The sequence below is a fragment of the Lygodium microphyllum genome, chromosome 3 (genome assembly GCF_053477565.2).
Source record: "Lygodium microphyllum isolate KBCC chromosome 3, Lygodium_microphyllum_v1.1.10, whole genome shotgun sequence".
Classification (NCBI taxonomy): domain Eukaryota; kingdom Viridiplantae; phylum Streptophyta; class Polypodiopsida; order Schizaeales; family Lygodiaceae; genus Lygodium; species Lygodium microphyllum.
Window position 1 is genome coordinate 128392190 of NC_141137.1, and position 13475 is coordinate 128405664.

Below are 13475 nucleotides of genomic sequence, written 5' to 3' on the forward strand. Positions count from 1 at the left end.
TGCATATGAAGAAGATAAATATTTCTTGGCTGACTCAGAAGTCAAGGAGGGGGATTACAGGATAGGAAAACAATAGCTCACAAATTTTTTTAAGGAGGCTAAGTCACAAGAGAGCTAGTTTCCCCCCAAGATAGAGACTGCTCAAGCTTCAGAGCGTTTAGGAGTGTTGGACATGGGCAGGATGATCCAAGAGAGAGAAGCAATGCCAGACATTGGGGGAAAAATCCCGCTATGGTCAAGAAGAATGCTAGAAAACGATGAGAATCATCTAGTAGTGTGTGTTCCTTTTGTTCTTAGAGTTAAGTGGTTGCTATTGCTATGGCATTTTTCAATTTTGATATGTTTGATTTCCAGCTTCTTGTTTGTGAAGATGAGTTCATTAAAAGAGCCGGAGGAAGCAGGTCAGTAGGCAGTGCATTCTCATCTTTCTCCAATTTAAAAGAGACAAGAAAGGATTCCAAGTTGGCCCACTATGTGGGATGTTTCCATCATAAAAATGTAACAAGTCGTATGTACACATGTACATATACACAATTGAGAGACAAATATCTATATACATATTATTTGGCAATGTTTCCTTACAAGCATATTTTCGTTTCTTGTTTCTTGAACATCATAATATTTCACAAGGATTTCTCTCCAGGCAATGTGTTGCTACCTCTTTTTGCACTACAGGTAGTTTTGAGGCATTTGGGTGGCCATCTTGTGGCAACCAATACCGAGAAGGTGATATTGGTAGCAAATAAATTTGCTTTGTGAGTTTTTGGTATAGGATATGGATGCCAAACACTTCGAATGTCATATTATTTGTCATATGCGAGTCAAGCTATTGCAACGGGGATGACACAAGTTGAGGACCTGCATCCATATGGGAAGAGAAGATTCATGAGGGAAAAAAAAACAAGGCTATGCAAGGGTGCACTACCGCAACCTGATGAAGCCCCCTCCACGGTGATACTGATGCTGGAGGTGGAAGACGAGAATGATCGAGAGCGCTCCCCAAAGAGGATGAAGCCGTCATCAAGTCCACCTTCTCCCGGCTCTAAATCTTGATTGATGCAATAGCTCATGACGTTCCCTCGCACTGGATTGATTCGAGGTGTTTCGGCGCCTTTCCTTGGATATCATTTTTAATTTTCTTTTAATTGCAGAATTCTTTACAGTCTCCTGTTGTGCTCTGTGAACTAGTCTTCTGTATGACCATTCATGTAACTCTAGTAGGCTTACTTGAATGTATCAAACTTTGTTTCTCAGTATCCATTCATGTAAACAAACTGTTTGGTAGAATTTTCGATTTGAGTTTTGAAAAAGGCGCTTTTCACACATCGAGGTCAAAATGGCATCGGGTGTTTCACGTCTTATTAGAGTGCTAGAGATTTCTTAACTTACTTAAAAAACACCTTGCTCATCTAACCTTCTCCATTATGTATCTTGGATGTTTGAATTGGTGACATACTTTCTTGTTTTGGGTACAGAGATTGATAATATTAGATCCCAATGGGCTGCTCTTGCAAAGAAGGCAAATCCCTTTTCGAAATACATGTCTGTGGTCATAGTTTATTGCGGGACACTATGTTATGTTGCGGTCAAGACTTCAACAATTGATAGTAGACTTTTTGTTGAGGGGATTTTGGGTAGGCATATGGTCATCAATGCCCAAATTGTATTTGACTCCTATACTTCGGTTGCTATCACATATTATACAAATTGAACTTGAGCAACATCTTCAGTTCTTTTATGATAGGACCCAAAAATTGAACATCCCTATGAGCCAAGCCATGGAATATTTACAATACCTTTTGCACATATAGACATTGAAATTGACCCTAATAATACAATGTTTATTGACAAAACACCAGAAAAAGAAAGGTACAATCTAGTTGGACGTGTCATTAAGGCTCCTGGCTTTGAGGGCGATGAGGATGATGATTTTTTTGAGAGATTGAAGCCATATCTTTTGTGCTTGTATTGGTTTCCCGAATGTGCTACTGAATATGTATGGTAGAATGATGTAATGTAGAAACGCATTATTCTTTGATTGTTAAAGACATTTGGACAATGTATTGTGTTGTATCTTCTTTAATATCTTGTGAATTTAAGAAAAATTATGAATTACATCATCTTTGTATTCCTAAGGGGTAAGCAATGTTAAACACACCAAAACAATAGCATTACCAATAGTAAAAGAAAAATGACACAAAGAACCAATTCTTTACAAAAGGGTTGTGTGTTATAAAAGACCCATCCTTTAAGAAGGGTTGTGTTTTACAAGGTACAACTTGTTGTGTCAATTACATCATGTTGATTACACCATCTCTAAACTCGAAAATACACCAAAACAATAATGCAACTAATTGTAGAGAGGAAATTGATAGGAATTATCCATAAATTATCAAAGGCTTTGTGTGTTACAAAAGATCCATTCTATAACAAAAGGTGTTTACAAAAGATTCCTTAACAGAAGGATTGTGTGTTGCAAGGTACATCTTGCAAGAGAAGCTCAGGTTACAAGGTTGCATGTTACAAAAGTGACTCACGTTGGTAGTACTTAGCTTTGGCTTGAACTCTTCCTTGAAGATCATTGCACATCATCTATGATTCCCTTCTTTTCAATACACGCTTTCTATTGTGTATGAAGTAGAAGTATTTTGGTAGCATATTGGGTGCCTCATCATTGATGTCTTTGCGAAGCTCGACCAAAGCACATTCCTCTCTTATGCTTATAATGGTCAATAGAGATGAGGCCTCATCTGCCACCTCAATGTCTATAACCTGGTTGGCTTGCAAGCTTGCAGCCTCTTAGTCCATTGGCACAAGTAGACAATTTAAGTAGTCTAGACTTAGGACTTTTTGAATGTTTTGAAATGAGTAAGTTTTGAACTATTTTAGACAACTTAGAAACTAGTCTAAACTTCAAACTTTCAAACTAGCCTAGACAACTTGGGAACTAATCTAGACTTACAAGGATTTTAATGTTTTGAAATCCATAAGTAGACCTTGTTGCCCTCTTTAAAAGTGACCATACATACATGTCCATCGACATACATCTTATAGCAATCATGAGCTTACTCAATATTTAAGAATACTACTTTAAGCATATCAAAATGATTTTGGAGAAAGCCATTTACATGTTGGATTTTGTTATGGGCTTATCTCACTGTGACTGGTGATCAAGATTGAAATCCATACATAAGAATGGACGAACTAAATCTTATCACTGTATTTTTAGTATTATTGTAAGAAAATATTAACTTTCCTATGTAAAGGAATTCTGATAGCATGCATTTCAATAGTCCATCAAGAAGTCATCAAGGCCATTGCCATCTACAACTCCTTACATTGGTAACCTTGAACTACTTGAGTCTACCTCACACAAGAGGAAGCTCCACCTCAACCCCACAAGGATCACCTTGAAAAAGGGGACATAGTATAAAATACTATAATCTCATATAGACCATATAACATCTGCTTCTGAGGTGATTGCATTGCTACCATCCCTCAAACCGAAGTAAACCATTGCCACACACAGTTCAAATAGAGTGAGAAATGAAGGGGAGTGGTGCACATTGACCCCTCTACCCATAAGGTATAGTCTCAACTCCAGCCCCTTAAGATGACATTGGTTGGGATCTAGAATGACACACTAGGACACCCAATGTTCAACCCTTCCTAGTTTGTCCTAGTCTAATGCTCAAGTTTTTATGGAAGCATCTTGGCTAGCCAAGACAACCCAACCATTGGAAAGATCCGTTGGGGATCTAACCACTTACTTTCCTTTAGGAGTACATTTCATTATCTAATTATCCTAACATGATTCAGTTTAACATATAAAAATAGCTTTGTTAATCAAGATGTTAAACAATGTTCTTTAAGGTAAATTAGGCACAAACACAAATACAAAGAAAATAATCCTTTCAAAAAAAAATTATGTAAATATTATTATCTTTATTCCAATAATTGTTCTAGTCTATATTCAAACTCCATCGAAGGCCAACAATAAAGCCACAAAGTCCACCCTTAGCTAGCGTCAAAGAATTTTAGGAGATCCATCTGGGCTTGCAGGGGTTAAGCTACTCCTATCACATCCAAGGATTTGTGGCCAGAATCCCCTTGGCTCATTGGCACCTCCTAGTGTGTGCAACGAGTCCCTGTGGATAATTCTCACATTTGATACTAGTCCTAGCCATTCGGAGTTGTAAGCCGGTTTCCTTAGTATAGAGCCAATGTAACTATCCTTGGGGGAGGCCTAGTGTACTCAACAACCTCATTTAGGTATTCTTTTTAGAAAGAACAAGAATTTCAAATATTATTTTTGATGCAACAAATAGTATGACAAGTGCTCTTATGCATAAGTGCCCAATTAGACCTTGAGGTTACAATCATAGATTTTTGGGTTTAAGCCATGACTTTATGTCTCTTGCTAGGTTAATTCACTTTAGGCAATAGTCATGTATCTATTATTCGAGCATCTAGGATTTGTCCCTAGGAGAATAACTACATTATCTTTGTGTTTCAAATTTAGTGAGGGACTTGTTAAACCTCCATCCTAGTGAATTTAGGCTAATATCTTTCTTAAACCTAGATTTAAACTTCTTATGATGAATTCTCTAAACTTGTCATCGATTACTAGTATAAAACATCCAATTTGTCTAAGGATTCCTATATGAGGACTAGGTGTCATCACGAGAGGGTAATTCCTTCTACAATTGATTCTCCTTCTACTCCATATCTTAGGTATCCACAAGGGTCTTGGACTATCTAGTAGTTACAATTTTAGATTATCGACATTGTTTATCTAGATTTTCTATCATGATTATACAAGTTCGTTTAAAAATACAAAGAAACAACATGGACTTGGGGTTGTGTGATGGGGATGTTGCTCATGCATGCTACCTCATGTCTAGCTCTAAGATTTCTTCGATTTAGGGCCATCTTGTTGGTATATTTATCACTTCTTTCTTCTTTGATCTTCGGCAAACTCATTGTCTTGAACCAAGGTTCATCAAACTATGAGAACAAGTTTGAAAAAAGTATATGCAGGATTTGAGTAGAGAGAAATCGGCTTAAGAGAGTAGGTTTAGTGGCAATGTGAGAAAATATGGAGGATTTTTGTTAGAATGGACAAACTTGAAAGAAATATGAAATTAGATTATTTAGGAGAGAGGGTTCTTGGCTTGTGAGAGGAGACTTAGTAGCAATCAATAGAGGGAGTATAGGAGGTATTTATGAAGAAGATGGATATGTGGGTGGGTTTGACCTTGGAGGGGGTAGAGCAAGATGTGGCAAGGAAACTTGTCAATAAAAATATCTAGAAAACAAATCAAGAGACATGACCCTCAATCCATTATTATGCATTCCTTTTAGCCATGATCTAAAGAGGAAGATACTTTGGGAAGCACATAAATCTCAATTTTTAGGATATTCTAGATATGCTAAGATACTCAATGTAGTTAAAAAGAGCTATGATTGGGAAATCTCATGGATAATGCACTAATGTATATCACGAAATACCTAAGCTACCAAAGGGTAAAGGCAAAGTGTGTTAAAATGCCAAGCCAACTTCAACCTCTTGATATTCCTCAAATGAAGTGAGAATTCATTAGCATGGATTTTGTAGTAGGATTTCCTTCAATCCAAGGATAAAAATGTATCATGGTGATTGTGGATATGTTAACAAATGTTGCTCATCTTATTCCATTCAAGACAAACTACAAGGCTTCAAATATCCCAAGATTGTTTGTGAAGAAAATCTTTAGACTTCATGGGTTGCCAAAAAGAATCGTTAGCAACAATCAAGTTTTCATTTTTACTTCTCAATTCTAGAAAAGCTTATTCAAAGTCATTGGTAACCCAACTATGCTTTAGTATGGCATATCACCCAAAAATTGATGGCCAAAAAGAGAAAGTTAATCAAGTTGTAAAGAATATCCTAAGGGCATACTATTGTAGAGAACCTAAGGGATGGATGAAATGCATACCCTTAGTGAAATTTACTTACAATCCCTCTTACCACCAAAGCATTAAGATGACTCCATTCCAAGCCCCATACGGACAAGATAGTCTTACACCACTCAACCTCTATGATCTAACACTAAAGGTAGAAACTTCCAAGAAGATGCTAGAAGAGATGGACAAGCAAGTTAAGTCCATAAGATAGGATATCCAAGTTGCCAAGGACCATAAAAAAGCATATGATGATCTTGGAAGACAAGAGTGGATCTTCAAAGAAGAAGAATGGTTTTTCTTCATGTTTGTCCAAAGAAGAGCTCACTATCATTAGGCGAATTTAAAAACTAAGCTAGAGATAATAGCTGATCTTACAAGATCCTCAAGTGCTTAGAGACCAATGCATATAAGTTACAACTTTGCAAGCACTTAAGATCCACAATGTTTTCCACTAAATTATTATGTACACAATCTCAATCATGTACTAGATGATCAATAATTTGTAATGCAAGCCAAGGAGTTATTACAATCCAACATGAGCAAAGATGTAAAGAAGAGAGTCCTTAGAAGCAGAACTTTAGGGGAGGACCTCATCTAGTGGAAGGACTGTCCTCCTGAAGAGGATGCCACATCAATTGACAAGGAAGCCCTATGCAAACAATATCCCTAGTTTCTCTCGAGATGAGGATATTTTGATTTCTCTAAGGGAGAGAGGACATAATAACACTTAATGTAATTTTAGTAAAAAATATTTTTGAAAATGGTTGTTGCCTCTATCCTTCCTGTCAGCAATACTTACATCATCACCATAATCAAAATCCTCAACGTCATTATCTCAACATGCTTGTTAACATGCACGCAAGCCATATCATCATAATCAAGAACTCCATCATCATCATCATGATTATAAAATAATCAAGATCAAAGATCATAAATTGATCTACATAGCCTAACACTCTGATCTTTTTGCTACAAAAAAGAATCCTCAAAGCTTGTGATTCTGATCAATTCGATGAAAAGCCATCACAAATCAAATTGATCATTGACATATGCTAAAAGAATGCAATCACAATCATAAACTTGATCACGACCAGTCTTGAAAGATAGAATGAAACCCTACAAAGGTCATCAAACTATAGCAAGGACCAAAGGCTATAAAAGCCTCAAGTCTCTAAAGCTTACACTATTAGTTGTTTGTCATTTTTATGTGCATCACATTTGTGAAAGATAGAGAGAGAGGGGGGGGAGGGAGGGAGGGAGAGATAGATAGTGAGAGAGAGAAGCAAGGTAGTGAGAGAGAGAGAGATAGTGAGAGAGAGAGAGAGAGAGAGAGAGAGAGAGAGAGAGAGAGAGAGAGAGAGAGAGAGAGAAGCAAGGTAGTAAGAGAGATATGGAGAGGAAGAGTGAGAGAAAAGAGATAAAGAGGGAGAGACTAATATAGAAAGACAGTGGAATATATAGGAAGAGAGTGAGACATATAGAGAAAAGGAAGCTATAGAGAGAGAGATAGTAGAGAGAGAGAGAGAGGTAATAGTCTAATCTAGAGAGTGTGTGAGGTATAGAGAGATTTTCTTAAAATACACATGCTCTTCCTCAACAGAGAATTCTTGGTACCTAAGTTGTAACTTAGGATTTTGGTCCTTTAGTTGCACTTCCTTTCTTAACTATTGATACTTAGGTCTTTTTAGGTCCCTTGTAGCTTCTCCTGTAATGGAACGTTGGGATTTGCATCATGTAACAATCTAAGGATCTTCGCCTCATAGGTATCCTCTCTCTCTCTGCAAAAGAGGTATCTCAAGTGTCTGTGAGCTGTATGATGGGTCTGTGTGTCAGTGAATTGGAGGTCGATGGTGAATGATAGGTAGGCATGATCCACTACAACTCCGAGAAGGTGTGGGGATACTAAGAGGTCCTGGATGTGAGATATCGGCATTGGTGGGGCAAGAACATAGTCTATTGTGCTGGCACCATGTCGGTGAGGACAACATGTGAAGGCGCCAGATAGGGGGTATCTAGCCAAGCCATTGAGAATGGCCAACCTGTGTATTATGCCCATCTCCACAAGATATCTCCCATATTCGATGACTTCCCCCATGTCCTGAGATGTCCTCTCCAGCTGTAGCTCTGACACATCCTGCTCTTGTAGCATCTCCTTAGATGCATCAAAGAAAGACACCTAATGGGAGGTTGTCCTTGCATTAAAGTCTCCTAGTAAGATAGCCTCTCTCTCCTTCAAGAACTCCCAAATATCCTCATCCAAAGCCACATATGGTGATTGCCCCTTGGGTGGGGCGTATCGGGACGTCATAGGGGGTAAATAGCATATGGCAACATACAAAGTGTGTTCCTCACCACGCACTCTCACCCACATGTATCTGGCTTGCTCATCTCTGCGGACTACTTGGATCATCTACTGTAGCTCCTCCTTGAATAGCACTGCCACTCCTCCCAACCTGCGATTATTATGGTCTCTGTGTGTCTCCTTCCTGCAAGCTAACTCCCACCTATAGCCTGTCACCCGTGGAACTGTACTATGTGGTCCCTGATGTGTCCCTTAGCAGAACACTATATCTCTCCCTCTGAATGTCTCCTCAAAAGCTCCCACATCCAATCAGAGGGATCCATTACAGTTCCAAACTGCCACTGCAAGGCTGGTCCCATAGGTCTCACACTATCATTTGTGGCGCCTCTCCATGACTACCACTCTCCCTCCTCTGTAGAAGGAGAGTTTTCCCTCCTCCTTGGCTGCCTTAATTTTTGACATGCACTTCCTCATGTGGGCTAGTTGGTTTGGTGTGAGATTGTCACCCAAAAACACACCAGTCCCCTTCAATGTACGGCGTTGAGCTAGGAAGTCTCTCCTAGCCTCCATGGTGGGGAAGCGGAGAATGAGTGTACGCTCTTTTGAGCTCTCCCTTTCTGTGCTTTTCTTGCCCACTCTCCAAGTGGAGACATGGGTGTCTTTCTTAATATTCATTAATGTGTATCGCACCTTGGTATCCTCATCCACTTTTTCATGCATCTTTAGCCCCGTCACGCGAACATGAACTGCTCTCATTTTCCTTTTTTGTTCCTCCTCCAATGTATCATTGATTATGGTTGTTGTAGGTACATGTGCTAGGTGTTTCCCCTTCTTTGCAATTTGAATCCATTGCTCCACCTCCTCTACTTGCTATTGGGTTTTCTTGAGCATCTCTGCCCAAGAAACAGCCTCCTTCGTCGTCATCTCCTTTTTTTGGAGTTGTTGTACTTCCTCTTTGATGTGGGTGAGCTCCTCGGTCATGCTAGGTTGAATTTCTCCTTCCTCTAGCTTGGGGCTGAGCTAAATGTCAGTCTCAACAACTGCCTACATGATTGAATCTCCCCATCTTGGGCTTCTATCTTCAATTCCAACTTTTTAATCTTATCATTCAGGTGCATGTTCACTATGCTCAATCTATTGTCATACTCCTTGACTTTGTTGATGGCATTGGTAATCATCTGCTCTATTTGGACCTTCTCCATTTTGGGGGCGAACTCTGTCTAGTTGTGTTGTGCACAAGCTAGTTATGCAGCGCCGATCGGCAATTTGGAGAAGATGTATACATGTAAGTATTCAGTGCTGATAGCACTGCGCGACACCGGCCTCGTTACAATGTTCTGATGCGCTGCTAATATTCTAGAGATTGATTAGGAGCACCCTACTTGATTACAACACATTGCTCCACCGGTGTGACCACAATTGAGGGCCTTCGAATATAATTCCAATGCCCTTCCTAGAGTGAACTTTCCCGGCAGTGATATGATCTCCCAGCAGTGACGTAATTGGACGTTTGGCCCTTCTTGGAGTGATGTGATCTCCGCCGTTTTCCTAGAGTCACGTGATCAACTGACGGGCAGTGGCGGTAGTGATGGGCGACAATGACAAGGCAATGATGGCAGTGAGACGAGTGACAGTAATGACAGGAGATAGTGACGGGGCAGTAATGGGTGGTAGTGATGACGGGCAACAGTGATGGGGCAGTGGCGGGAGATAGTGACGAGCATTGACGGGCGGCAGTGGTAACGGGGCAGTAATGGGCGATAGTAACAAGACTGTGATGGGGCAGTGAGAGAGACAGAGAGAGGCAGTGATGATGGGGCAATAATGGGGGGCAGTGATGACGAGACAGTGACGAGGCAATGAGAGAGAGAGAGAGAGAGAGATGATTGGGTTTATAAGAATATCATTCATCTTATGTGAGACTCTCTCTCTCTCTCTCTCTCTCTCTCTCTCTTTGCAAAAGGTAAAACAAACACGGAGTTACTTAGTCAAAGGGTGTGATTGAATGGCTTTAATATTTTAGTATATTTACACAAGAATCACATTGTGAATTTATATAAACATAGTAGTAACAAATATATGCAAACATTTTAGTATGTTTGCATAAGAATCACATTGTAACTTTGTAGAAGCATAGTGGTAACAAACACGAGCACAAAACCATGCTACTCAAGTAGCATATCAAAGAGTTGACACAAGTTGCTTCAATATTCCACAATCATAGGGGGGAATGCAATTTTTCCATATGCATTCGAGAAGGATATGCGCTTTTTCATATCATTTTATACTATTCAATGTTGCACAAGTAAGTTTGTGTGTGTGTGTGTATGTGTGTGTGTGTGTGTGTGTGTGTGTGTGTGTGTGAGCTTTACCTTAGGAATCTCAAACCAACCAAAAGGCTCCCAAGCCTATGTGGCACAAGGAGAATGAGTAACAACAATTTAGTATTCAAGAAATAAAGATGGCTTTTTCTTGAAGAGTGAATGGGGATTATATTTATTTAAAGTTTTCTATCGTCTCCCCCACCCAATTGAACACACGTACATACACACACTCTCTCTCTTTCTCTTTTTTAATTAAATGTAAGATATGATCATGGAAAGGAGAAAGGTGAGTCTTTACAAAATTACATCTGGCTCTCTCTCTCTCTCTCTCTCTCTCTCTCTCTCTCTCTCTCTCTCTCTCTCACATGAATTTTTTTATTAGATATGAAATTATATGATATTTTAATGATTGAATATGTATGTGCAATGTGTATGTACTTTAAAAGTATTTTAAAAACATCTACTAATACAAATATACTATTAGAAAAGAGTAAAAAATTAATTCAACATTATGGAATGGAATAATCTATTCTATTTATTATTAAGAGCTTTACCTTGGGAATCCCAAATCAACCAAAAGGCTTCCAAGCCTATGTGGCACAAGGAAAATAAGTTTGGTATTCAAAAAATAAAGATGGCATTTTCTCCAAGCTGAGTAGGGGTTATATTTACTTTCTATCATCTCCCCACCCAATTGAACACACTAATACACACATGATCTCTCTCTCTCTCTCTCTCTCTCTCTCTCTCTTTAATTGAATATAGGATATGGTCATAAAAAGGAGAAACTTGAATGTATGAAAAGTTCTCTACACAGAGATTTTATTTTTTAATTAGACATGTGAGATTATATGATATTTTATTGATTAAACATGTACATGCAATGTGTACGTACTTTTAAAACATCCACATGCATATATACTATTTTTATTTTTATTTTAAATTAAACATTACAAGATATAATAATAATTTTAATGATTGAGCATATTCATGTAATGTATACACTCTAAAACCACACAAATACATAAACTATAAAAAAACATGAATAATATATACACATAATATGTTAATTATATATATATATATATATAATGTATATATTTATATTAATTAATCAATTAATATAATAAATTTCAATATAGTTTATAAATTGTCAAATTTATGTAATATTATTGGCTCAATGTGTGTGAGAATAATATGCATACCATGATAAACTCAATGTAAAACAAAATCATCATTAAATGTGTTTGTCGTTGAGAAACTTTGAGAAATGGTCAAATATCATTGGAGACATAGTTTAGGCTTGATCCAGCTTTGAGAAATGGTCAAATATCATTGGAGACATAGTTTAGGCTTGATCCAACTGATATTGGTCTTCTGGTCCATATACATTAGTGAGTGCTACATCCCCATATGTTGCATTTTTGTGCATTCAATGGTTGAATTAAGTCCAAGTTACCAAAAATTTCAAAGTTTTGACTATCTTTTCGTTGAATTGATGGAAGCCTCATAAAGATGCATGGCGTTGCCCATACTTAGATTTGAGTCTTATAACATGCTTTAAGACATTTCTTAACATCCCCGACATCTTTTCAAATTGTTTAATCAAATCAAGCAAGTCCACTAACATTAAGCGAGTTGAGCCTTTCTTATATCAACCTCCCATGAACCCTCTTACCACATGAAATGTGCTTTCAAATCTCGATATGAAGCATTAGGAGAATCTAGGCATGGAGCGTCTAATAAATAATAATTGACAATATTATATAGTAATATAAACAAGACATTGACTAAAAACGTACAATGAGTTATAACTCTCTTAGTAAATTGATTACAAAATCAAACAATATACATACCACAATATCTAAATGAATAGCATATATATATATATATATATATATATATATATATATATATATATATATATATATATATATATATATATTCACTTTAACAAGTAAATATATTAACATTACTAACCATATTAACTCTATTTGTTAAACATATTAACTCCAACTATATTATTAAACCTATTAAAATGTATTAGCTTGTTATATATGTATTATCTATGTTAATGCACATATTAAGTTAACATATTAACTATAGATATTTATATTATCAAAACATATTCACCTAACCTATTAACTATATACATTATCACTAATCACTAATTAACATTTAACAAGGTAAGTTATTAGTATAACTTAAACTAAACTATTAACTATAACTAAACTAATAACTACACATGAGTATGATCATGTAACCAAAGAGTGTAGGAGCGACCTAAGTACATATCTTACTACTATATTATTTTCCCTATAAGTTCTAAAAGCCCAAAACCTCCAGAGGGCTTCCCAAACCTACTCCCTTTTTCACTTTTTAAAATTAAAACCCCTTCCCCTCTCACACTTATAATCTCTCTTTCTTTTTCCCCTCCCCCCTCTCTCGTGTAGGACCTAGATTCTCTCTCTCTCTCTCTCTCTCTCTCTCTCTCTCTCTCAAATCAAACTTTTTAATTTAAACCTTTCTTTTAATTAAATATTTTAAAAGTTTTTTTAACATATTTTTCACACACTTTGAGGGAGATAAGAGAGAGAGAGAGAGAGAGAGAGAGAGAGAAGAATGATAGAAAAAAACAGATAAAGAGAGTGGAAAAAGAGAAAAGAGAATAGTTGTTTTTTAAATTAAACATTTTTCTTCTCCCCCTACCCCCCTCTCTCATGTGTAGGGCCTAGGTTCTCTCTCTCTCTCTCTCTCTCTCTCTCTCTCTCTCTCTCTCTTTCTCTTTAAACTTTTAATTTAAACTTTTTTTAAAGTAAAATGAGAGAGAGAGAGAGAGAGAAATATACAAAGAGCAAAAAAGAAAGAATAGGAGAGGGAAGGAAAGAGAGGGGGAACAAAGA

The 13475-nt window shown here is 37.3% G+C and overlaps 1 pseudogene; it reads right to left on the reverse strand.

Annotated features, from left to right (window-relative positions):
• Nucleotides 1–8620: 8620 nt before the first annotated feature.
• On the reverse strand, nt 8621–9229 carry LOC148038884 (uncharacterized; annotated as a pseudogene).
• Nucleotides 9230–13475: the final 4246 nt, after the last annotated feature.